Source organism: Megascapheus bottae, chromosome 10 (genome assembly GCF_031878675.1).
Source record: "Megascapheus bottae isolate mThoBot1 chromosome 10, mThoBot2.hap1, whole genome shotgun sequence".
Classification (NCBI taxonomy): Eukaryota; Metazoa; Chordata; class Mammalia; order Rodentia; family Geomyidae; genus Megascapheus; species Megascapheus bottae.
Window position 1 is genome coordinate 58,295,574 of NC_143518.1, and position 23,667 is coordinate 58,319,240.

The 23,667-nt window shown below is 48.3% G+C and overlaps 1 protein-coding gene and 1 pseudogene across 1 annotated transcript in view; one reads left to right on the forward strand and one right to left on the reverse strand.

The window, feature by feature from the left end:
• Nav1 (neuron navigator 1) overlaps window positions 1-23,667 on the reverse strand; it is a 237,966-nt gene that overhangs the window by 200,872 nt on the left and 13,427 nt on the right. The gene's annotated exons all lie outside the window — the stretch shown is intronic.
• Window positions 11,267-12,000, forward strand: LOC150058555 (thioredoxin-dependent peroxide reductase, mitochondrial pseudogene; annotated as a pseudogene).

Below are 23,667 nucleotides of genomic sequence, written 5' to 3' on the forward strand. Positions count from 1 at the left end.
TTCCAGTCTTCCTTTCCTGCAAAAAGCCCAGCCAAGGATGGCAGAAGAGAGGGCTTGCTGTCCTCTACCCCCATCACCCCACACTCAGATTCCTTTATATTATCAGTGTGTCAGAGACAAAGTCCACCACCACCTCTGCCCCAACACCACTCACCTTCCCTTTCAGAGCAACACAGTAGTGCCAGACCTCAGCTATGCTCCTTCCACATCCAGAACCTGAATTCTGAGGGCTCTACTGGAGATTCTGCTAAGAATCTGGACCACCTTGGCTCTGGCGTCTACTAGCCCCAGGATGCCCTCAATATGAATTCCATCAAGGCCCTTGTTATCACTGGCTCCTAATGCTCTCTGCTGTGTCGTGCAGACCTCACAAAGCTTTTCCTCTGGAGTCATCATGAGAGCCCAATCCTGCCTTGACCAGGCAAGTTCGGAACCAAATAAGGGCAGGCAGGAATGTGCCCTTCCCTGCAAGATGCACTCCTGTAGCAGGAACCTGAGAACTTCTTGGTCTCCAAGTGATATTTGTAACCACGTACAGCTGGAGTGCATCTCTCCCTGTAGTCAGACTCCTCAGCTCTTGGCAGGTGCTGTTGTCCAGACAGCTTGGTATATACAGCTTCTTTCCACCTGCAGTGATGGTGGCTTCATTACCCTGACCCCTCAGGGCTTGAAATCAGATTCTTAACACCTGCTCTTAATTCATCACCATCCTGGGGAGCCTCTCCGGGCCCCAGGCCCATCCATCCTCCATGCAGCTGCAGCTGGAGCAGAGGTAGGCGGGATGGTCCAGTAAGGGGGCATGACCCAGAACTGGGGAGGAGCCTGCACTGTGGCTATTAGGGCCCTAATTGGCTGGGTGAGGGGAACAGAACATGAACTCAGCTCATGTTTGCCTTCCTTCCCCAGTGGTATCAGAAGAGATACTGGCAAGGAAACATACCAATGACCAGTGTGGGCCCAGAACACAGAAGCTCAGAGAAATTGAGGAGAGGAGGAAAGGTCATAGACATTTGGATAAACTCTCATTCTGCCTTTGGTTCCTCTGACTCATCTGTCGTCTAGCCACTGCCCCAGGGTCTGACTAATTAGAAGAAAAGTAGGGCCAAAGAAAACAGGGGTAGATGTTCCAGAGAGCCCTGGGTTCCTGGGGCTTAGAGGGAGAGCAGATGTCTTAATTTATGTTTGCATTCATCCTCCCCAAGGGAGAAGAAGCTGTCTCTGGCCTGAAGTGGACAGAGGCCCGAGGACCAAAGTGGCCCCCTGTGTCCCCGCTCTTCTGCTGACAGGCTGAAAGGGCTGATGGATGAACAGGGCCTGCAGCTGGAGTCAAGCTGGGGCTGGGAAAGGCATCCATCACTGAAGGACTCATGAAGCCAGAGGAAGGGGTGCTGGGGTGAATATCCACCCCAGCCTGCAGTCCCTGCTAAGACCTAGATAGACACACATCCACCTTCCAGACGGGGACACTGCTCAGGGGCAGAGTGTGGAGACGTCTGTGATGATAGAGGCCCTGTGCCTATGGCAATGTCTCCAGACCCCTAGTAACCAGGAAGATGGAGTGAGTCGATTGAGGAGACACCATCCCAAACTAATGACAGCTAGGGACAGGGAAGGGGCAACTCGCTGCATCCCAGCCATCCCTGGGCACACTTGGGATGTGACAGGTGGAATATGTGCTGAAGGTAGGCAGTGGGTCCTCATTTCACCTGGTCTCTTGCCGCTTCCTCCAAGGTCCCTCTATTTTTTCCCTAGATCACAGAGGGAACAATTTCCTCACATTCCCCACAGAGGACAATTGGTTATCTGGTCTTTGCCACTCTATGTGTCTCCACCTTCCGAGCTGAATACTAAGATCACCTCCTTCCAGGAAGCCTGCTGGACAGGTCACTCATTCTGCAAGCCATGAGCTCTGGCCACTTCCCTTGGGAATTAGAGGCCATTAGAGCCCCAGTGCTGTCATCCTGGCTGGATGGTTCTGGAGTGATCACTTGCACACTCCGGTAGAGGGGTAGAGTGAAGGGCTCTCCAGATGCCAACCTGAGCCTCTGGATAACAGAGTGCTGCTTATTTTCTGTGCTTTATCCCACCCCAGTGTTTGCCACTGGACTGTGAGCTCTCCAAGGGCAGGGCCTGTGGGCCTTTCCCTCACTCAGGCTGAGGGTGCCAAGTGCTGTTTCTGCTCCTCAGATTCTAGGAAAACAGGAGGATCGTGTGCTAGCCACAGGCAGAGAGACTGACAGACAGAAACAAACAGACCAATAGAGACAGAGGCCAAGACAGACAGGAGGGGCATGGAGCTTGTCAGAAGATCAAAGGCCCAAACCAGGCAAGGAGAGCTGGCACTTGCCACTCTAGTAGAGCAGTGTCAAGCACGTAAGGACTCCTGGCTGTAGGAAAGAGGACGCTGGGAGCTTGAGAGGGAGGAAGAGGAGGACCATTACAGACAGTTGGGACTGCTCGGTCTGCACAGGGCCCTTCTCATTAAAGATGTCATCAGCTGCCCAGCTCTCCTTAGATTGTTCCAGATGTTGAGTGGTGGGCACCATCTGAAAATGTGATTTTAACCCTTGGCGCCACCGAGGGGTTGCAACCAAGAGCTGGAGGTGGATGAGACTCCGTTCCCCTCTGCTCACTCCTTTCCCTTCCTTCCCCTGCCCTTCCCTCCCCCAGAGCCTTAGTGGGGTGGGGGGAGACAATGTCACTATGAAGGAGCAGGTGCTCCTGGGAGGAAGAAGCAGGAAGAAGACTTGCCAAGGGGCAAAAAAGAGATATGAGCCCAGGGCGGGGTCCAGGCTGGGGCTAGGGCTCCTCCACAGACAGCAGCTCTCTCTCAGCAGGCTGCAGAGCTGCAGAGATTTGCATATATCTGCATACATTTACACATGTTTATTTTCTGCCCTAGTGCCAACTTAGTTCTCTCTCTCTCTCTCTCTCTCTCTCTCTCTCTCTCTCTCTCTCTCTCTCTCTCTCTCTCTCTCTCTCTCTCTTTCTGCCTGATGTACTAAGGGGGTATAGAAGCAGAAAATTGGAGGTACAACTGTTCCCAGCACCACACTACCCCCCCGCCCCCATCATCCTTCTTCCTGCACTGGAAAAAGGATCCAGAATAAGGTCAGACTCCCCAGCTGGCTCCACCGAGGAGGGTAAAGCTGGACTACCGGTTTGTGACTCAATACTCTGCCTCCTGGCATCTCACACACCTCACCTAACCCCAAGGGCAGCTTCCCCTGCTGCTCTTCCTCAGCTGTACCTTGGCTCTGGTCTTCGCAAAGTCAGTCATGAATGCTTGGGTCAAAAAAAAAAAAAGTCAGCCCCACGGAGTAGAAAGCACGAGATTGGCTAGAACTTTTTGAAAAAATGGAAATGCTCTAAATCATACCTGTGGTGGTAAATAATCACTCCTCACTGGGCAGATCTGGATGTGGGATAGAGAATGTGGAAGGCTGGTGAAGGCACAGGCCTTGCAGTCAGAGGGGCCTGGCTACATTTCATTTCCTACCCCACTCGTGCTAACACCACCCCCTCTCACCTCACTTCCTCTCATTAATTGATTGATTAAATGAATGAATGAATGAATGACTGCAATCTTGGAAATAGAAGCTGAGCCTTTTGCTTGCTAGACAGGCATTCTGTCATTTGAGCTATGCTCCCAGACTTTCAAGAATTTGTTTTATTTTGACAATATTGGGGTTTGAACATGGGGCCTCCCATTTGAGCCATTCCCCCAGTTCTTTTTTGCTTTAGTTTTTTTCCACAGCACCTCTTTTAATTTTAGTGTTGGGGTGATGTACAGAGGGATTGCAGTTAATCAGGTAGTGGGTATATTACTTCTTGAAAACTGTTAGCCCTTCCCATGTTTTTCTCCCATGTTTCCTGCCCTACCCCTTCCCACTCATCTTGTTTTTCCCCTTACCTTTCCATTTTCAAATACACAAATAAACATACACAATATACCAAGTACCAAAGTCAGATACAGTAACAACATGAGATACAGGGGAAAGAGAAAAAAGAAATAGCTTCACATAGTACATTAAGAACAACACACTTTAGTTATTTTTTAGGTAAGGTCTCATATTTCTTTTGTCCGGACCTTGCCTTGTGCCTGGGATTACAAGGATAAAATAACAGGCCTGGCTTATTCTTGAAGATAAGGTCCTGCTAACTATTTTGTCTAGCCTCCTATCTCTGCTTTCCTAGTAGCTGGATTACAGTTATAAGCTACCCTCTGAGCCCTTTTATTTTGTTTTTGAGATACAATCTTTCTTTTTTTTTTTTTTTTGGTTGAGATACAATCTTAACCAAGTCTTGAGCCAGCTTTCCCTTTCAACTGGCAGTGAACTAGAGAGCCTCCTATCTCCAACTTCTAAGTAGCTGGGATTACAGGCAGGCACCATCCTTCCTAGCTCAACCTCACTTTCCAAATACGTGAAAAGACAGTAGCAATGTCTTCCTTACAGAGTGACTGTGAGGATCAAACCATATAACCTACATTTGCAGATTGTCCCATAGTGTATGTTCAGATAAAGGCAATGGCAGCTGGAATGGTGCTGTGCCTTGAGGAAAACCCAGTGACAGTGCTCAGGCCCTGAGTTCAGTCACCAGGACAGGCCCTGAGTTCAGTCACCAGGACTGGCAAAAAAAAAGACAATGACAGCTCTAGTCATCACTTAAGCAGCAGACATTGTTTTAAGCACTTTTACATACATTGCCTCACCCCACAAGGCACTTGATGTGCTCATTATCATGATAAATTTGATGAGAAAATGGAGACATGTGTCAATTTAACTGTTCTTTTCCTTAGCTGCAAAAAAGGAAATTCTCAACCTTTTTCCATTTTAAATTCCATTCCCACTGGCTCTTAATGGGTTTTCTGAGCTAAAAGGGGTCTATTCAAATAAGTTAAACAAATGTTCGGTTTGATTAGTTGGAAGGGGGTGATGCATGCAGGAATTGGAGCTTAAACTCAGGGCCTGGACATTGTCCCTTAGCTCAAGACTGGCACTCTACTGCTTCAGCCATAGCTCCACTTCTGTTTTTTTTCATATATTTTTTATTGTAATTAATAGAAAGGTTACATTATATTTGCCAGATAGAAGGTGCATTAATTCACATACATTGATACCCTTTCTCATGTCTTGGTCCCCATTTCCCTCCCCCCACTCTACTTCTGGTTTTTTGATGGTTAGTGGGAAACAAAAGTCTCAAGGACTTTCTTTTGCTCAAGCTGACTTTGAATTATGATCCTCAAGTCTCAGGGTCCCAAGTAGTTAGCCTTACAGGCATGAGTACCCGTGCTCAGTCTTTTCTGTATTTTTTATTAAAAACCATCCCATTAGTTGTATTAGACAGAATTTCATTTTGGTTTTGAATTGCTTTTCTCTAATAATGAGTGATGTTGAAAAACTTGGCATACATTGACTGTGTAATCTCTGAAATGTCTATTTGAATGCCATTTGCCCATTTTTTGGTTGCTATTTTTTTTAATCATTTTTTTTTGCCAGTCCTGGACTTGAGCTCAGGGCCTGAGCATTGCCCTTGGACTTTCTCAAGACTAGAGCTCTACCACTTGAGGCTCAGCACCACTTCCAGCTTTGTTCTATGTGTGTAGTACCAAAGAATCGAACCTGGGTCTTTGTGCATGCTAGGTAAGCACTCTACCACTAGGCCAAACTCCCAGCCCCTGCTATTGTTAAACGGTTAAAAATTCTTTGTATGTTCTAGATGCTGGACCCTTATCAGATGTATGATTTGCAAACATATTTTCCATTCTATTGGCTAATTTTTTTTTACTTTCTTGACAATGTTCTCTGAAGCTTAAAAGTATTTACTTGTTTCTTTTGCTTTAGATTATTTTTCAGATCTGTCTTGAGTGTTTGCCTAGACTGACATCAGATCTATACCTCCTAAATAATTGGGATTAGAAATATGGACCTCCATGCCAACATTGCTTGTTGAGATGGGGTCTTGCTAATTTTGCCTGAGCTGGTTTTAAACCTCTCAGTCTTTGCCTCCTGTGTAGCTCTAGGTAAGAGCCTATTTTTAATTTTAATGAAGCCCAATTTGTCCATTATTTCTTTGCTGTTTGTGAATGAAAGTCTTGGATGGCTGAGTACATAGCCAGCATGCTTATTAGCAAGCTAACAGACCTAGGTTCAATTCCCTAGGATCACAAAAATAAAAACCCTCAGAACATTGCCAATATTAGTGTAAGTCAAGCTTCCAAAAGACAGATGGATTTTATTTCATTTCTGAATCTTGCCATCAGTAATAACCTATCTCTGTATCTCCCCCATCAATACCCTCCTTCTCACATAAAATATGGCAAGAAGCCACAGAACACACCCAGACTTTCTGCTCTAAGGATTTTCACTACTCTATAAAACTCCATCTGTGGACAAAGCATCACAAACTTGGCATTCCAAAGCCAAGAGAGACCAGCCTAGGGCTGGACCATAGGAACCAGGTACAAAGGACCTGACCCATATTTGAGAGCCTGAGGAAAGGTTCAGATCCCCAGGTCAACTCTCCAAATAAGGAGCCCAGGATGGGAGTGCCTTTGTCTTCCTTGGCTTGCAGGGCCTGGGGGATCTCTGGACTCCCTCAGAATCAGAATCGCAGTCTTTCCGTCTGGAAATGCATGGTCTCTTTTCCCTGCCTGTGAGTTTGCCAGGATCTGGGCTCCCTGTCAGCGGCCAGGACCTTCCTTCCCTGATCCCCTCCACTGTGACTGTTTGATGTCACCCTGTCTCTGGTTGACTTAGGACCAGATTAGCAAACTAAACTGAAGGTCCAGAACCCAGCCTTGCTGAAGCATAGGTACTGTGCTAGAATCGAAGCACCCTGGGCAGCTTCTGTGAACTCACAGAAGATTCTAGTAAAAAGTTCAGGAGAGCTCTGCTGCACACAGCATATGTCAGGCTCAGACCGGGATGAACGGCTCAGTTGGCAACTCAGGCCTCAGTTTACCCAGATAGTGACAAGAGTCCAATAGCTGAAGATTATACAAGCATGAACAATCTCATAGTCATAAAGGTGACAGGCAGGGTTAGCCATGAGCAATGGGAAATGCAAAGGGAACCTTAAGACAGAGAATGAGATCACAAGGTCTCAGAGAAAATATTGTTAGTTAACATCTGGACTTACAAAAGTGAGCCTGGAGCCTGGACTTTGGCAGGAATTCCTCCCAGGCAATCTCAGAACCCGAGCCCTGAAGGCCTACACTGCGGTTCTAATCTGAGAGACAGCGCTCCTGCATCTATGCAAGCTCCTGCATCTATGCAGGCGTGTCACTCATGGGTAGTAAATGAACTAAAAGCAGGAGAAAGCCCTGCATCCCTGCCCCGGGCTTCTGTCCACATTGTTCCCAGCTGCTCTCCCCATAGGCCTGTGCCATCTCTCTGGGTTCCAGGAAAGACAGGGCCGGTAGATGGCATCTGTGGGGCGAGGGACTAAACTTACCCCCGAGGGTCAGCAGAGCCTTGCTGGACAGATCACCCCCAGATGAAGACAAGTGACCTCCAGTGACCAGGCTGTACCCCAGAGCCAGAGACACTGCCTCCTGGGAGCCAGACTGCTCCCCGCAAGAGAGGATCACAATCACTGAGTCTCCAGAATGAGTGGAGACAGCGAGTGCCCCCCAACACAGCCAGCCACACTGGCCACCAGACATCTTTGTCCCTGGCCCCCGATTCTCCCTCTGTTGAAGCCTCACACTCAGCTCTGCACCCTGAAGATGGCAAATCTTCCTGGAGCCATGCCATGTAACCTCCTTTCTCTGCCATATTTATTTTGTAACACACTTCCTGATTGCTTTTACTACGTTTTCATCTTGTCTAAATACTTCTTCTGCTGGAAGTAATGACCAAGGTTAATTAGTTGTGCTATTTGGTACTACAGGGAGACCCAAAGGTACAAAGTATTTTCTCATTCACTCTTTGCCAAACATGTTAAGACTCCAGAGAACTTTTGAGGCAACAGAATTCTGTTTAACTAGGTTATTTTTTCTCTCCATATCATCCAGTCTCACAGAAAAAAAAAAGTTAGGTGTGAATCCTCTTTAAACATGATGCTAATTGGGCATCAGTGGCTTAAGCCTTAATTCTACTCAGGAGGCTGAGATCTGAGGATCTCAGGTAAAAAGCCAGACCAGGCAGGAAAGTCCACTCTTATTTCCAATGAATCACAAAAAAAAGCTAGAAATGGAGCTGTGACTCACATGCTAGAACACTAACTTCGAGCATAAAAGCTCAGAGGCAGCACCCTGGTCCTGAGTTCAAGCTCCAGGACAAGCACCAAGGAAATAAACAGATAAAACATATGATGTTGGTAAAACAGCCTCAAAGACTTGGATTTGAATCATCTTCCAGGAACTGAACGTCTGATTCAACTTAAATAACACCTCTCTGAACCTTATTTTTCTCATACTTAAATTGGAAATAATGATACAAGCAAAAGATCTAACCCACACTCATAGAGTCCAATAATTGCTAGTGTTCATAATTCTCACAGCCTGTTATACAGAATGACCATCAGTAGGACAATTCCTCAGTGGGAAGGAATCTGAAGATTACTCTTAATTTTTCGGAGTCAGAACCCCGAATACAGAGGTTAAGAGACTTATGGAAGGCCACACTGGAAAGGGGAGGTTGCTAAATCCAAGTCCTCTCTTCCAATTCAGGGTCTGGAATTAGGTATAGACACAAGTATCTCTGGCTGAGAAACCATTTAGTTAACTTTATCTTGAATCTTGCATTTTGACTGCTGGAAGTATTACTAGCCAAAATAACAGAAATCTGGGGGTTTACAAAGTTACTTATGGCAGTGGGCAACTTGAAGGCATCTTAGTTGTTCCCACAGCTTCTCTAGATGGAAGGGAAGGGAAGGGAAAGGCACTGGTGGCTCTTGCCTGTAATGCTAGCTACACAGAGAGCTGAGAGATGAGGATTATAGTTCAAAAGCCAGCCCAAGAAGAACAGTCTGTGAGACTCTTTTCTCCAACTCAGCAGCAAAAAGTCAGAAGGGGAGGTATGGCTCAAGTGATATCAGCCTTGAGCAAAAAAGGATATGAACTTGAAGACATGTGGCATGGTATGATGGTGTCTGAGCTGGGCATGAGGTCCTCTCAAATCCCGGTAACAGCAAACACATAAAAGGTAACTGTTTACCTACAGTTACCAAGTGAGTCCTAGCAGAACTATCCCAGTGGCTGTCCTCCCTCAGAGCTTTGCTCTGGAGCTTCTGAGTTCAGCAGGGAAGGAGTTAACCTCCAGAGCCTCTGCAGGTGCTGCTCTCCAGAGAAAGCTCCTTAACAGAGTGTGCAGATAATGGGAACAGGAGAGATAACAAGCTTTCTGTCTTAATTGCAGAGGGAAACAGGGCTGGTTTGTTGGAGGGGTTTGGACAATGAACACAGCTGGGGCACAGGAGTTGATGAGCGTGGAATGGGGCTTGGCCCCTTCTGTCTCCTCTGCACAAGCACAGCCACCAGGGCTGTGTTAGAGCATGCGAGAGCCTGGCCCAGCATGAGCCCGGCCAAGGCATACAAAGAAACCAACCAGGCAAGGAGGCAGCAGGCTGAGCCTGCAGGGCCAGGCCAAGGACTGATCCCTGGGCTGATGCTGGGGTTTCCAGAGGCTGAGAGAGGAGGGGGTACATGGAACAGCTCTCAGAAGAGCTTAACCCCAGGGATTGGGCTGTGAGTTTGGATTGGAAAAAGAGGAAGGGGATTCTGGGATTGGGCCTGGCTTGTTGAAGGCGTTAAGCCTGCAGCACTACAGCCAGCAAGCCAGAACTAGAGCTCAGCACTCCATGGTTTGTTTGAGTGCTGGTACTGGGGCCTGAGCACTGTCCCTTAGCTTTTTGTTCAGGCCTAGCATGCTATCACTGGAACTACAGCTCCACTTTCAGCTTCATTTGGTGGTTAAGTAGAGATAAGAATCTCATACATTTCCTGCCCAGCATAGCTTTGAACCATGATCTTCAAGAGTTCAGCCTCAGGAGTAGCTAAAATTACAGGTGTGAATCACCAGCATCTGGCACCTATTCCCTCTTAATCTGCATTGCCAGGGAGCCTCAGGGCAGACAACCTCCAGAAGAGTAACTTGAACCTATGCTCTGTGGTCTCCAGGCCAGCCCTGCGGTTGGTCTCCCACCCATTCCTTACTCTTCCCAACCCTTTCCTGTCAGTTCAAAGCCAACTCAGGCATCCAATAAACCACGAAAAAGCTGGAAGTGAAGCTGTGGTTCCAGAGGTAGAGAACCAACCTTGAGCAAAAAACCTAAGCAACAGTGCCCTGGCCCTAAGATCAAGCCCCAGTACTGGCACGCACGCACGCACGCACACGCACACGCACGCACGCACACACACACACACACACACACACAAATAGATAAAAATAAATGAAAGAGAAGGAGAAGGAAGAGGAGGAAGAGGAAAGAAGAAAGGGAGGGAGAAAAAGAAAAAGAGCTTGTTAAAAGGGAATATAAAGAAAGGCTGCAAACTAGAACAAAAGATTTGCCAACCGCATATTGTACGGGAACTGACCTATAAAACTGATAACCCTGTCCACACCTGTAATCCTAGCTGCTCAGGAAGCTGAGATCCCAATTCAAAGCCAGCCCAGGCAGGAAAGTCTGTGAGACTCTTATCTCCAATAAACCACTAGAAAATTGGAAGTGGTGTTGTGGCTCAAAGGGGTAGAGAATAGTGTTGAGTGAAAAAAGCTCATGGATAGCTCCCTAGCCTAGAGTCCAAGCCCTAGAACCCCCTCTCCCCCCAAAATTCACGAATGCACATACACACACTAATTTAAAGACAAAAACTCCTGCATCCTTAGCCCTATGTTGTGTGTGGCAAGTCAAGACTCATGCTCAATGCTGAGCACTGGCTCACCCCTCTCATCCTAGCTATCCAGGAAGCTGAGATCTAAGGATAGCAGTTTGAAGCCAGCCTATGCAAGAAAGTTCATGAGATCCTTACCTCCAATTAGCCACCAAAAAGTTGGAAGTTGCCAGGCGCGGTGGCTCACATTTGTAATCCTAGCTACTCAGGAGCCTGAGATCTGAGGATCAAGGTTCCAAGCCAGCCAGGGCAGTAAAGTCCATGAGGCTCTTATCTCCAGTTAATCACCAGAAAACCAGAAGTGACACTGTGGCTTAAGGAGTAGGCGGTAGCCTTGAGCTGAAGAGCTCAGGAACAGCACCCAGGCCCAGAGTTCAAGCCCTACAACCCACAAAATAAAAGGTGGACTCCCGCGTGCACTTGAAGATGGAGGCTGCTGTTGCGTGTTTGATCTGGGCCTCGGCTGCCTGACATGCAAGCACCATTTCAGGGCATTTCTGTGTCTGTGGCCCTTAGGCATGTTGCTTCTAGAAGAACTTGCTTGACAAACACATTGAGGTCTGGCTCTACTCAACCAAAATTGGCCTTTAGCACTAGTTCCTCATCTTACGTTCCTGCTGTCACCCAGCATTCACCTGAAAGGCACAGCTGTTGTCCATGGAGAGTTCAAAGAGCTTAGCCTTGATGATTTTAAGGGGAACTACTTGGTGCTTTTCTTCTGTCCTTTGGATTTCACCTTTGGGTGCCCTACAGAAATTGTTGCCTTCAGTGACAAAGCCAATGACGTGAACTGTGAAGTAATTGCAGTTTGGGTGGACTCTCACTTTAGCCATCTTGCCTGGATCAACACACCAAGGAAGAATGGAGGCTTGGGCCACATGAACATTGCACTCTTGTCGGATTTAACCAAACACATTTCCTGGGACTACGGTGTGCTGTTGGAAGGTGCTGGCCTTACACTCAGAAGTCTCTTCATAATTGATCCCAACGGAGTTATCAAGCATCTGAGTGTCCATGACCTGCCAGTGGACTTAGTGAAGGCATTCCAGTTTGTGGAAACCCAGGGAGAAGTCTGCCCAGCAAACTGGACCCCAGATTCTCCTACAATCAAGCCAAGTCCGACAGCTTCCAAAGAATACCTTGAGAAGGTACATCAGTAGATGATTGGTGTGCACTTGAAGCTTCACTACAGAAAAGAACCCCAGCCTGCGCCAGTTTAGCATTTCAAGGATTATTTATAGAAGGAAAAACTCAATCATGCTTATATTTATAGATACTGCTCTTGTTTTCTTTTAACAGAAAACCTTTTTTTTTTTCCATTTCCTGGAGAGCTATTCCCCTTTATTTGTGTGTGTGTGTGTGTGTGTGTGTGTGTTTGTTTTTTTTTTTTAAACACTGGCTGAAACTTTGTCTAGGTAGTTAGCTAACTAAGAAGTCCTTTATTGGCAACATCATTATTGATCATTTCTTCAGTGGGCAAAGGAGAAACTTCCTCCTTCCCTTCCAGGGCTTTGCTGTACCAAACTAACACAAGCACAATGCTTCTGATCGAGAATCATGATTTTTTTTTTCTTGAAGGTCTTTGTATTAAGGTGAATGTCCTTTACAGCAACATAGCTTTACGTTGTTAGACTCTGCTATCTGAGCCAACTCAAAATGACAGATGTCTATGTGATGGAAACAAACGTGAATCAAGACTGAAACACAGTGGCAAAAGACTTAACTGACCATGCATGACCCGGCCCCTAAGGTTTACAGTTTACAGTTATTTTATTCACTAGCTGACTTAGTTCAGTGTTATGTTCAGATAATGATTTGATATCATTATAAAGGATGTATATTAAATCCAGAGATTGAATTTTGATTCAAGTGCTTGGTGTAAAATGTATCATAAAAATAAATGCACGTGGGGCCGGGAGTTTGGCCTAGTGGTAGAGTGCTTGCCTAGCATGCACGAAGACCCGGGTTCGATTCCTCAGTACCACATATGTAGCAAAAAGCCAGAAGTGGTGCTGTGGCTCAAATGGTAGAGCCCTAGCCTTGAGAAAATCCAGGGACAGTGTTCACGCCCTGAGCCCAAACCCAGGACTGGAAATAAATAAATAAATAAATAAATAAATAAATAAATAAATGCACCTTAAAAAACAAACAAACAAAAAAAAAAAAACGGTGGATGGAGCTGTGGCTCAATTGGTAGAGCACTAACCTTGAGAGGAAAAAGAAAAAATAGTTCACAGATAGCACCCAGGCCTTTCCCTATACCAACATGGCGTGGAGTGGAGTTGACTCACAGCCCAGGCTTCCAGGCTTCCAGGCTTCCAGGCTTCCAGGTGGTGTGATTGGCAGGGAGGGACAGGATGGCCTGGTAGACAGGAGATGATTTGCAAGAAGTGTGGGACACAAGCCCATGCCTCAGGGCACTTTCTGAGCTGTGAGGATTGCAAGGGTCTGAGAAAGCAAAACAAACCTGTTTAGTCTTCCTTGCGCAATTTAGTGAGGGCCATTGAACCGTCTCACAGGAGTCATGCAATGACTTGCGGGTAGTAAGCCAGGCAGGCATAACTGTGCCCATTTCACAGATGTCAACAGAGGCTAAGAGAATTTAGAACCCAAGTCTCCTAACCCGAACCTTGCAGGCTACAATTCTTATGATGGCAGAAGAGAAGCTATAGAAGCCAGCTTGTTCCAGGGCTAGTGGCTCATATCTATCATACTAGGTATCAGGAAGGTGAGATCTGAGGATTAAGGCGGGAAGCCAGCTCCAGCAAAAAAATCTGTAAGACTGGAAGTGAAGCGGTGGCTCAAGCTGGTAGAGAATCAGCCTTGAGCAAAAAAGCTAATGTATAGTGCTCTGACCCTGAGTTCAAGCCCCAGGACCAGAATCAGACATTGCAGTTTCTGTCTACACGCCTTAGTCATCAGGTATCCAAATACCCTGGCCCCACTTTTCTCATTATTGCTTCATCCTTTTTCCATACTTTTCTCCTTCATCTCTGATTATACTCTTATTCATGAACAACTTGAAAAAAAAAAGGATTGTATATATAATTGTGCATCTAATATATATTCTTTATATAAACACAACTACATAGACATAAAAATCTATGACTCTATAGACATGTTTTATTACATAGATTAATATGTATCTATGACATACAAACTCTCAGCCTAATTTTAATTATGTTCTAAAATCTAAGTGCCAGTGATTGTATATAGGGATTCCCTTCTTGAATACTTGTTTGTTAAATATGTCATTTGAAATATGATGTAAAAATCAATGTTAATAAATTATTTAATAAAAATTAAAAAACAAGGATTATTTGTGGAATAGCAGTTAATTTGATGGTGGGATGAATGCGAGTGAATAAATGAATGAGTGAATGAATAAATCACCCTCTGGGTGCCAATATTCCATGCACAGATCTGCCATTATTTCTCACTCACATTGTTCCTACCCTTCCCCTTTGCTGACTCTACAGAGAACAGTCATGAAGAGAGATCTGTGTATACACTGACTATCTACTTGGGATGAATTCCTATGGAATCCCACTTCGACAATGGGATAAACAAAACCAAACTAGGAAGTAGCATCTGCTGGGAATGGATGAGAGACCATAAGAGGCGATTCTAAGCAAAAGAGAGCACCTAGTTGGGCCCCCTGCTCTTGGGGGTGGGTAACTGAGGGCCCCTGCAGTTGTATTTTTGGGATCCCCACAGCCAGAGACCAAAGGGCAGGCCAGACAGCTTATCTGTGGTCCACTTGGTCTGTGATCTCATCCCTGACAACCAGGGACATACACTCAATGCCTGGAGCCCAACAGTACCCAGAAAATGGAAGGTGCTACAGAAGCCTAATATTTAGCCAGTAGCTACATTAATCCATGAAAGGGAGCTGTCAGCTGGGCACTGATGGCTTATACCAGCCATCCTAGCTACTCAAGCAGCTGAGATTTAAGGGTTGAAGTTCAAAGCCAGCCAATTCTGTAGGACTCCTATCTCCAACTAACAAAAGCCAGAAGCAGAGCTGTGGCTTAAGTGGCAGATTGCCAGCATAAACCAATCTACTAAGAGCACATGGCCCCTAGGGCTGGGAATTTGTCCTAGTGGTAGAGTATTTGTCTAGCATACACAAAGACCCAGGTTCAATTCCTTGGTACCACTACATACATAGAAAAAGCCAGAAGTGGTACTGTGGCTCCAGTGGTAGAACTCTGGCCCTAAGAAAGCCCAAGGACAGTACCCAGGCCCTGAATTCAAGCCCCAGGACTGCCCCCCCCCAAAAAAAAGAGCCCATGGCCCAGCATTTAAAATCCTAGTATACACACACACACCCCACAAAAAATCAGGAGCAGTCATTCATTAATCAGATATATATATATATATGACATCAGTGTCGGGCACTGTACTGGGATCCCCGTGTGATCACATCCATCATCTCTTCATTCTCACAGTGGCTCCCACCACCACTTCCACTGCACTGATGAAAAAGAGGCTCAGGAAGGTTGATCAGATTTCTTCTCCATCACTCGGCATTAGTCTCCTGGAGACACCAGGAGTCAGTGGCTGGGAGTTCCCTCACCCATGGTGTGTGACCATTCAGCTCTTTTCAAATCAGTAGCCAAAGTCTGGCAGGACAGCACCAGCTCTCGGGACAGACTCCATCACAGGGGACCTCTACCCAAGCCGCCTGGATACAGACACAGCGGAAATGGGTGCGGAGATTCTATAAAGCTCAGGAAATGACAGGACTTGGTTGCCTTAGCAACGGGCAACAGGGGTCAGTGACAGAACAGCAGACACATGGATAAGGTAGAAAAGAGGCCACAGTGTTAGGCATGAGAACCCCACAGAGCTAACCCTCTTCCTGCTCCTGGGCTCTGGGGAACCAAGGACAAAGCCTGAGGGAGAGAGAAGCCAAAGGCCAGAACCCCTGTGTGTGCGGGGCGTGGGGAGGGCGCTTGGGATGCAGTACCCACCTGCTGGGCTCTACCCACAGCCTGGCTGTCACAGCTTTCAGCCTCTGCCCAGACTAGGCAGGAAGCAAGAAGCTGCTCTGTGCCTGTCCTCTGGGTACCAGACAAACATCCCCATGGTTCCTCTGGTCCTTCTGCCATATGTGTCCCTCTATGGATAGGGACTCCGAAGGGACACCCACTCACTGGCTGGCCAAAGGGGCCCTGCCCTTCTATACATCTGTCCTGCACATCTGTCCTTCTACACATCTGCCCTTCTCCCAAAGGGGACAGGAATGGGTGGAGCTTTGTGTCGCGTAGCCCTAGAGCTAGTGAGAGACTGATCTGAGACTTTCTTATCCATGGTCAGATGGAGAAGCCAGGCAGTAGGGTCTGCCCAGGATGAGAGGAGGGGCAATTGTGCACCCAGCCCCTATTGGGGCCATGGTTTCCTACCTGGAAAAGAGACAGCCTACTTCCTTCCTCCTGCTCTGATTTTCTGTTAGTGTTTTTCAGGTCAGCTTAATCAGGGCACAGGGGAAGGCCAGGGAAACCTCCCTGGGGATGACTTTTCTCCCCGCACCCCTTTTTGAGATGTTGGGGAACCCAGGACCTATCCACACATAAGGCAAGCACCGCCTCCTCACTAGGCCCTCAGTCTCTTCTAAGTCAACATGACACATGATTTCCAGGTGTTTGGGGACAGCGCATGCTTTTAGGGGCTTTTGCCATGCCCTGAAGATGGTGACCCACAGCGGGACCAACCACACATCTGGTTGAAGCACTCAGTAAGTCTGAACCTCCCCTCCTAGGGGTTAGTTTTGTATCCCCATGGGAAAAGGACACTTCAGTTGTGTAGCTGGGCCCTCAAAGACTTGCCGTGTGCCAACTCTGGAAACTGGAAAGGCAGGCTGCCATGGGCTGGCAGGACATCCCTGCCTCTCACAGGAAGTCATCTTGTTGCTGGTAAGTCAGTCCCCATTTTAGCCATGCAAGGTGGATCTGAATATAGCTACCTGCCCGGGTGCAGTAAGTTCTATGTCCCCATATCTCTGACACCCTTGAGGACATCCATAGTGTCTATATACACAAAAATATACATCACTTATTGAATTAGACTACATGGATCCCTGATGTCATCATCAGAACAAGCCTCTGTCTTCTAGTTGAGTGTTTGATATCCTTTGGCTCCTCACTCGATGGCCCCTCTCCTGAGTGGGCTTCAATCCCATTGATCTTTGCGGGACACAGAGATCGATATGGCTAGCCTGTGCCCTTGAGACTGTGGATAGTGGATTCAGAAAACAAAACAAAACAGAGATAACTGCCTGGACCAACAGAAGCCAGTTCCCCAGGAAGAGGGTGGAGATATTTGTGGATGCCCCCTGCAGCTAATGGCAGCCCGATGCAATCTGGCAGGAAGGGGCTGGATGTGGGAAGGAGGGCGTGACACTGATTTCCACCTGCCACCCAGCTCAAGATCCTAATCAGAGTCATGTGATGAGCTGCTGGTCAGTACATGGCCTTCCTGAAGCCAGAGACTGGGGGTAGGGGTGGGGGTAGGCAGGTGTGAACATTCCAAAACACCATGGAGTCACCACCCTGGTGAGGGGGGATTATGATAGGTGAGCAAATTATGATAAACATGAGAATCAAATGATGTGCACACAGCTCTGACGGATATGAAAAATGTCTGAAATAATATTACACAAAAAAGCAAAAGTACAAAATCATGTGCAGAATGAGTCCCATTGTGCACAGCCAAATCTCTCCCCCCATACACACACACACACACACACACACAGATTTTCTGTGAGTCTTGCTAATAAGGGAAATAAACCTACCACTAGTTAAAATGTAGAGGAGAAAAAGAACAAAGGATGGGAAAGGGCCCTTGCGTGATTAACCCAGGTACCACAAAAGTCAAGAACAGGCAGCCTGTGTGGGTAGGAGTGGTGAGCTCAGAAGAAGCCTTCTGAGACCTCCAGGGAGGAGGATGGGGAGCTGCTGGGTGTTTTTAGAGGTAAAGAGAAAACACTGAGCCCAGGAGTGCCTGGGAAAGGCTATCAGCCCTGACTTCCAGAGGCCAGCAATTTTGTGTCACAGCAATGCCTAGCTGAGAGGGTGCTGTTAGCCAGGGCTACGAGACAGAGGAAATTCTTACAGCTTCCAAAAGAAGTGTGGAATGGATGGGGACCTATCAAGACCAGCCAGAGCCTGGACATACAAAAGCAGGGCTGCAGGTCAACTTGGCCTTTGGAAGAAGAGAGACAGAAAGAGAGAGAGAGGAGAAAGAAAGAGAGAGAGAGGAGAAAGAAAGAGAGAAGGGAGAAGGGGAGGGGAGAGGGGAGAGGAGAGGGGGAGGGGGAGGGGAGAGAGAGGGGGGGAGAGGAGAAAGAGAGCACTTGGGGGTGCCTTGGGGGATAAAATGCTGACCCAAAGCTAGGGTCCTAGAAGGTCAAATTCACCTCATTATGTGGCCTGGGCTCCTGCTTCCTCCTACATGGGCCTCAGTTTCCCCCAGAGAATCAGGGGGTAGATGAGAGCCCTTCTACTACCTTCAGATCTCAGGGGCTGGCTAATGAAAATGATTGTAAAATGCCTTGCAAATAGTCTTGCAGCTTCACAAGGAGGCAATTCTTTCACACAAAGGAGGTTCGGTTCCTGTGGGGATCTGCCTGGAACCTCTCTGCCCTGCAAAGAAGAGGCCCTTCTGTTCACTGTGATCTCGGTGAAGCCCACATCCCTTGGGAAGGCCACAGGCCGGGCCCTGTGCCCAACACTGGCAGCCGCTGGCACATTGCACAAGGACAACTTTGTGTGTCCCAGGCCTCACATGTGAGCTGCAAAGCACAGGGGCAGCTTCTCTGACAGGGGAGGAAACTGAGGAATGGAAAGGCAATGGGTAGAAAGCAGGACCTGTGTCTCCTTAGTTAGTGTGGCTTTAATAATTGTGATTTTTTCAAGTTCTTCATAACTTATGTAGTAATGAAGATGTTTGGAACCAAATAATCATCACTTAAACTGACAGTCATTTTATGCATATTACCATATGTGTGTGTATCAGTTCTGAGCTTGAACCCAGGGCCTGGGCGCTGTCCCTGAGCTTTTGTGCTCAAGGCTACCACTCTACCACTTGAGTCACAGCTACACGTTCAACTTCTTGGTGATTAATTAGAGCTATGGATCTTACAAACTTTCCTGCCCAGGTTGGCTTTGAACTATGATCCTCAGATCTCAGCCTCCTCAACTAAAGTCGTGAGCCACCAGTTCTGGCTCTCTGATCCAGTTCTAACACCTTTTCCAAGGCTGGGCTACACCACAGCAAAGCTGTGACAAGCTGTGGGGGTGAGTTCTTGTCCCCTCTGACATCCAGGCTGGGTCCCAGTGTCGGGAGGGGAGGATGTTCAGGGAAGGGCAGCCAGATAGCACATCCTGGCTCACACCGCCAGCCAGAGCAGGTCTGCACCCTTCACACGCCTGCCATTGCTTAGTCCGCCACTGCCCTTAGAGCTCCACCATGAGACCATGAGCAGCTAAGTCAGGGACCCAGGCCACCCCTCATGCTCACAGCCGTGGGTGTTTACTAAACGCACACCCACACAGCACCTGCCTAATACCATTCCTACTTTTCCAAAGAGAAAACTAATGCCTAGATGGAATTCAGGCTCTCCAGGACTGGACTAAAGTACCTCACTTCAGTGCCCTGCTCACACACACAGTACATAGAATCTGCCCACCCCTCACCCCACTCATCTCCATTGCCCCCAGCCCAGGACAAGTCCCAATGAGAGCCCTCGGAAAGCAAGAGTGACCTGAGGTTACTTATTTCCAGAAGAACTCGCTTAGGACTGGTTGTTTAACTACCCTGGGAGGGGTCTGGGAGTTCTCAGAAGGCAGAACATGGAGCAGTCAGCTCTCCCAGCCTCTCCGTCCTTTCTCACTGTGCCCAGGCCTGGCCCACCAACTCCAGTTAGACCAGACCTCAGGCAACCCAGCTGTGAGGGGTGGCTGTCACGAAGGGGTGAACCAGGTGTTTGAGGGGGAATCCTTCCCAGCCAACTCCACATCTGCCCTCCAGATGTCTCCACTCCTAAAACCAAGCTCAGGGGGTCACTCCACTGTCATAAAGCACCTCCAGAACCCTCTTTTTGGCTTCTCTGGGATTCTCACATCTAACTGGCCATACTCCATGGGTACCTTTGTCTTCCACTGAAAACCTTATGCCATAACAGAGCCCAGCAAGAGTGTGAGGCCCTGAGTTCAAGCCCCAGTCCCAGCAAAAAGGGAGGAAGGGAAGAAACCCATGTTTACCGAATGCTTACTCTGTGCCAGTACACTGCAGCACACCCAAGGAAATGGAAACATCATGGTTGGTTCACATTAGGTAAGGCATGGACCCTGGATTTGAACTTTGGTGGGAACAGCTCCTACATCCTGCCTTTGATAAAGAGAAAATTCTAGGGCCTTCTCTTCCCAGGTGGCACTGTAGGCCAGGGTAAGCTCTCTTCCTCTCCATGCGCAAATATCCATTCCAAAATACAAAACATCGTTACACTTAGGACAACCTCACTGACAAGAGCAGCCCATGGACCCAGGAACATGAAGGACTGCCAATGCCCCATGCAGCACCAAGAACCACCACAGGGAAGCCCTCATTCTGTCACAGGGGCCTCCCCCAGGGGCCAAGCAGAGGGAGGGGCAGTGCCCTTTCTGAGGGAGAAAGCACAGAGTCAGGGCCCCACCCCAGGGTGGGTGAGCACACAGCTCAGGACCTCTGGAAAGAATAATCACTGGCTCCCTGGAAGGCCTGTGGCAGTGGAGAAGGTGCCAGGAATGCTGACGGGACCTTCCCCAAGGCTATTGTCTGCTTCAAGGCACCCAGACTCAACAGCAGCCTGGTCTTCCAGTCTCTGGGCCAGAGGCTCTGGCTCATAGCACGGACCTATAGATTTCAAAGCTCCTCCGTGCCCAGGCAGGGGCTCTACTGAGAGACTGGACAGAGGCTGTCAGGGCAGCAACAGAGTCAGAGCTGATGGGTCCTTCCCAAGAGCACTGTGGCTTGGGCCTTGAAGGAGTAAGAGTCAGGATTTCATGCAATCATTGTTTGCCCACGCCTGCTATGGGCAGAGGCCTGAGCAAGGGGCCCATAGTCCAATGCTTATCTCTGTTTCTCCTCTCCATTACTCTGCCCTCGAGCCAGACCAGATGCAGGGCACTAGGCCTTTGCTTGGCCAAGACCAGGCCAGCAACAGTATGGAGAGTGCTCTGCCCATCTGTACCCGGCACACTGGCTCGGCCTGGCAGGAGGGCTGTTTGCTGAGGGGAGGATGTGGTCCTGATCAATCCCTATAGTCTTTTCTTTTTTTTGAGGAGAGGGGAGTACTAGGGACTGAATTCAGGGTCTCATACTTACAAGGCATATGCTCTACCACTTCAGCCCCATTCCCAGCCCCTTTTTGCACTGGTTCTATTCAAGGTAGTATCTTGATACCAGCTTAGTCTTCAGTCCTCCTCTGTGAGCTTGCCCATGCTTCTGGGGATGGCGGGTGTGAACCATCCCCACCTAACCACTGTGCTTCTGAGGGACCTGGGATAACAGGTGAGCATCAGAGTACTTGGCCATAAATTGAGATGGACTGTCCCCAACTCCCCCCCACTCCCTACATCCCCAGGACTGGACTGAAACCCTGATTCTTCCCTGCCCCCATCTCACCTCCCAAGCAGCTAAGATTGCAGGCTTAAGCCACCCCTCCTAGCAAGGGCCCCATAATCTAAAGAGAAGATTTCAGAGAAAGCAGCAAGCCTGGGAAATCACTGACTTTTGCTCCCCATCCAACAGCATCCTAACCTGTGCCATATCCAAGACCCTAACATACCCAATGGATTCATCCTGAAGGTAGGGGGCAGAATGTCAGATGGTTTGGAGTAGATAACACCAAAATCATTTTCTCATGCCAATGAACAAACTAGAGGCAAACAGAATTGCTCTGTTGGCCAGACATCTGAAAACCAACCCTTACTCTGATCTCACATGATACAATGGCTGTCCCAGCCACACCAGCAGTCTCTCTTGTCGTGTCTTTTCTTTTTTGGGAGGAGGGGGGATGGTTTTCCCTTGTCTGAAGAAGAGACATGGCTCCTAGCTTCTTCATGGCAAAACACCCAGGGTAATCTGAGGCTGACTTGGAGAAGAGGGCGTGGGGATCCAGCTGGGTTCTGTTGGGCAATCCCTCCCTCTAGTGGTGAAAATAGGATGATGCAAGGACACTGGGACAAAGGGAGACCCCCATTATCTTTCTTCCTTTTCCAGAATCTCTTCCCACAGCCTTTATTATGCTTCTATTGGCAGATGGCGCTGTGCCCTGACCAAAATGAAGCAGAGAGACACTGTACTGGTCTTGAGAGTTCCCAAACCAAAGCTACCAGGAAAGAGAAGGCCGGGCCAGGACAGGCCAGCCCAGCCCAGCCCAGCCCTGCCCTGCCCTGCCCTCTCACTCCAAAATTGGATCTAAATGGAGACCCGCCTCTTCTGCTTTTGTGCCTGGCAGGGATGATAGGCAAGAACCATCGTGCCCAGGCATCATGCTTCCCGGCAGCTAGGATCACAGGCACGTGCCACAGTGCAAAGCCATCAGTTGAAATGGACTCACACAAATTTCTTTTTTGCCTGGGATGATCTCAAATCATAATCTCCCCACCCCCACCCCTTTCCCAACCATTTCAGTTCCCAATTAGTTAGGGTTACAGGCATGAGCCATAGGCGGCAGGCTACTCTTGGCCTTTAAAGACTCCTTTCTAGTCTGGATAAGCTGATCCTCAGCCAATCTATTGGAAAACTGGGAAGACCAAGAAATAGCTACTAGCAGGTGCTCAGTGGCAGAGGAAGGTACCCATGTGGGGTTAAGTGCTAGGGGCTGTGTGATCTCTGACTTTGTTCTTCTGTAGATGACTAGAGAGTGATAGTCCCTGGGGCCGCAAGGCAGATCTCCAGTGACCACCACACCAATGATGAGTGGATGTTCTGAAATCACATGTGATGGAGGCATGTGTGGGGACTCATTTGTCAGGACATGAGTGGCCACTGTCCTGTGGACTGTGCTGAGGGACACAGGTGAGGTGCATGTGCCAAGCTTTTATCTTTCTTCCAGAATCACTATGCACTGTTTCACAAAAGGAAGAACACAGCTGGGTATCACATCTGTAATCCTAGCTAATCAGGAGACTGAAATCTGAGGATCACAGTTAGAAGTAAGCCTGTGAGGAGAGTTCATGGGATTCTTATCTCCAATAAGCAGCAACAACAACAAAGCCAGAAGTGGTGCTGTGGCTCAAATGATAACGCAGTAGCCTTGAGCAAAATAAGTGAAGGGCAGTTCCTATGCCCTTAGGTCAAACCCCAAGATCACACCAGCGCTCATGTGCATGTCATGCGCGCACACGCGCGCGCGCGCACACACACACACACACACACACACACACACAGAACACAGAGGCTGAAGTTTACCCAAGACCCTCAAAGGAGCTAGGGATCCACCCAGGAAGGAGCTGTGAACCACCCTGGTTGAAGGAGTGGGAGGAGATATGGTATTTCAACATCTCTGCTCCGTGGCGTGGGAACGCAAAGGAATCTCAACCTGACACCACAGCCGCCTTCTCTTGGGGCATCTTAACGGAAACAGCAGCCCATTTCCATCCCCAGCCCCCTCCAGCCACAAAAGGGGCCCTGTGGTCTGGCAAGATCAGGGATTGCTGGCAGAGCCAGAAGTCAGGACTGCCTGCTGGGTCCCTGGCTGACTCACGCTTGCTCTCTGCACTGGAGAGGCACCAGCTGGCCTCAGCCTGCTTCACGGCTCAGGCCTCTGACGCTACACG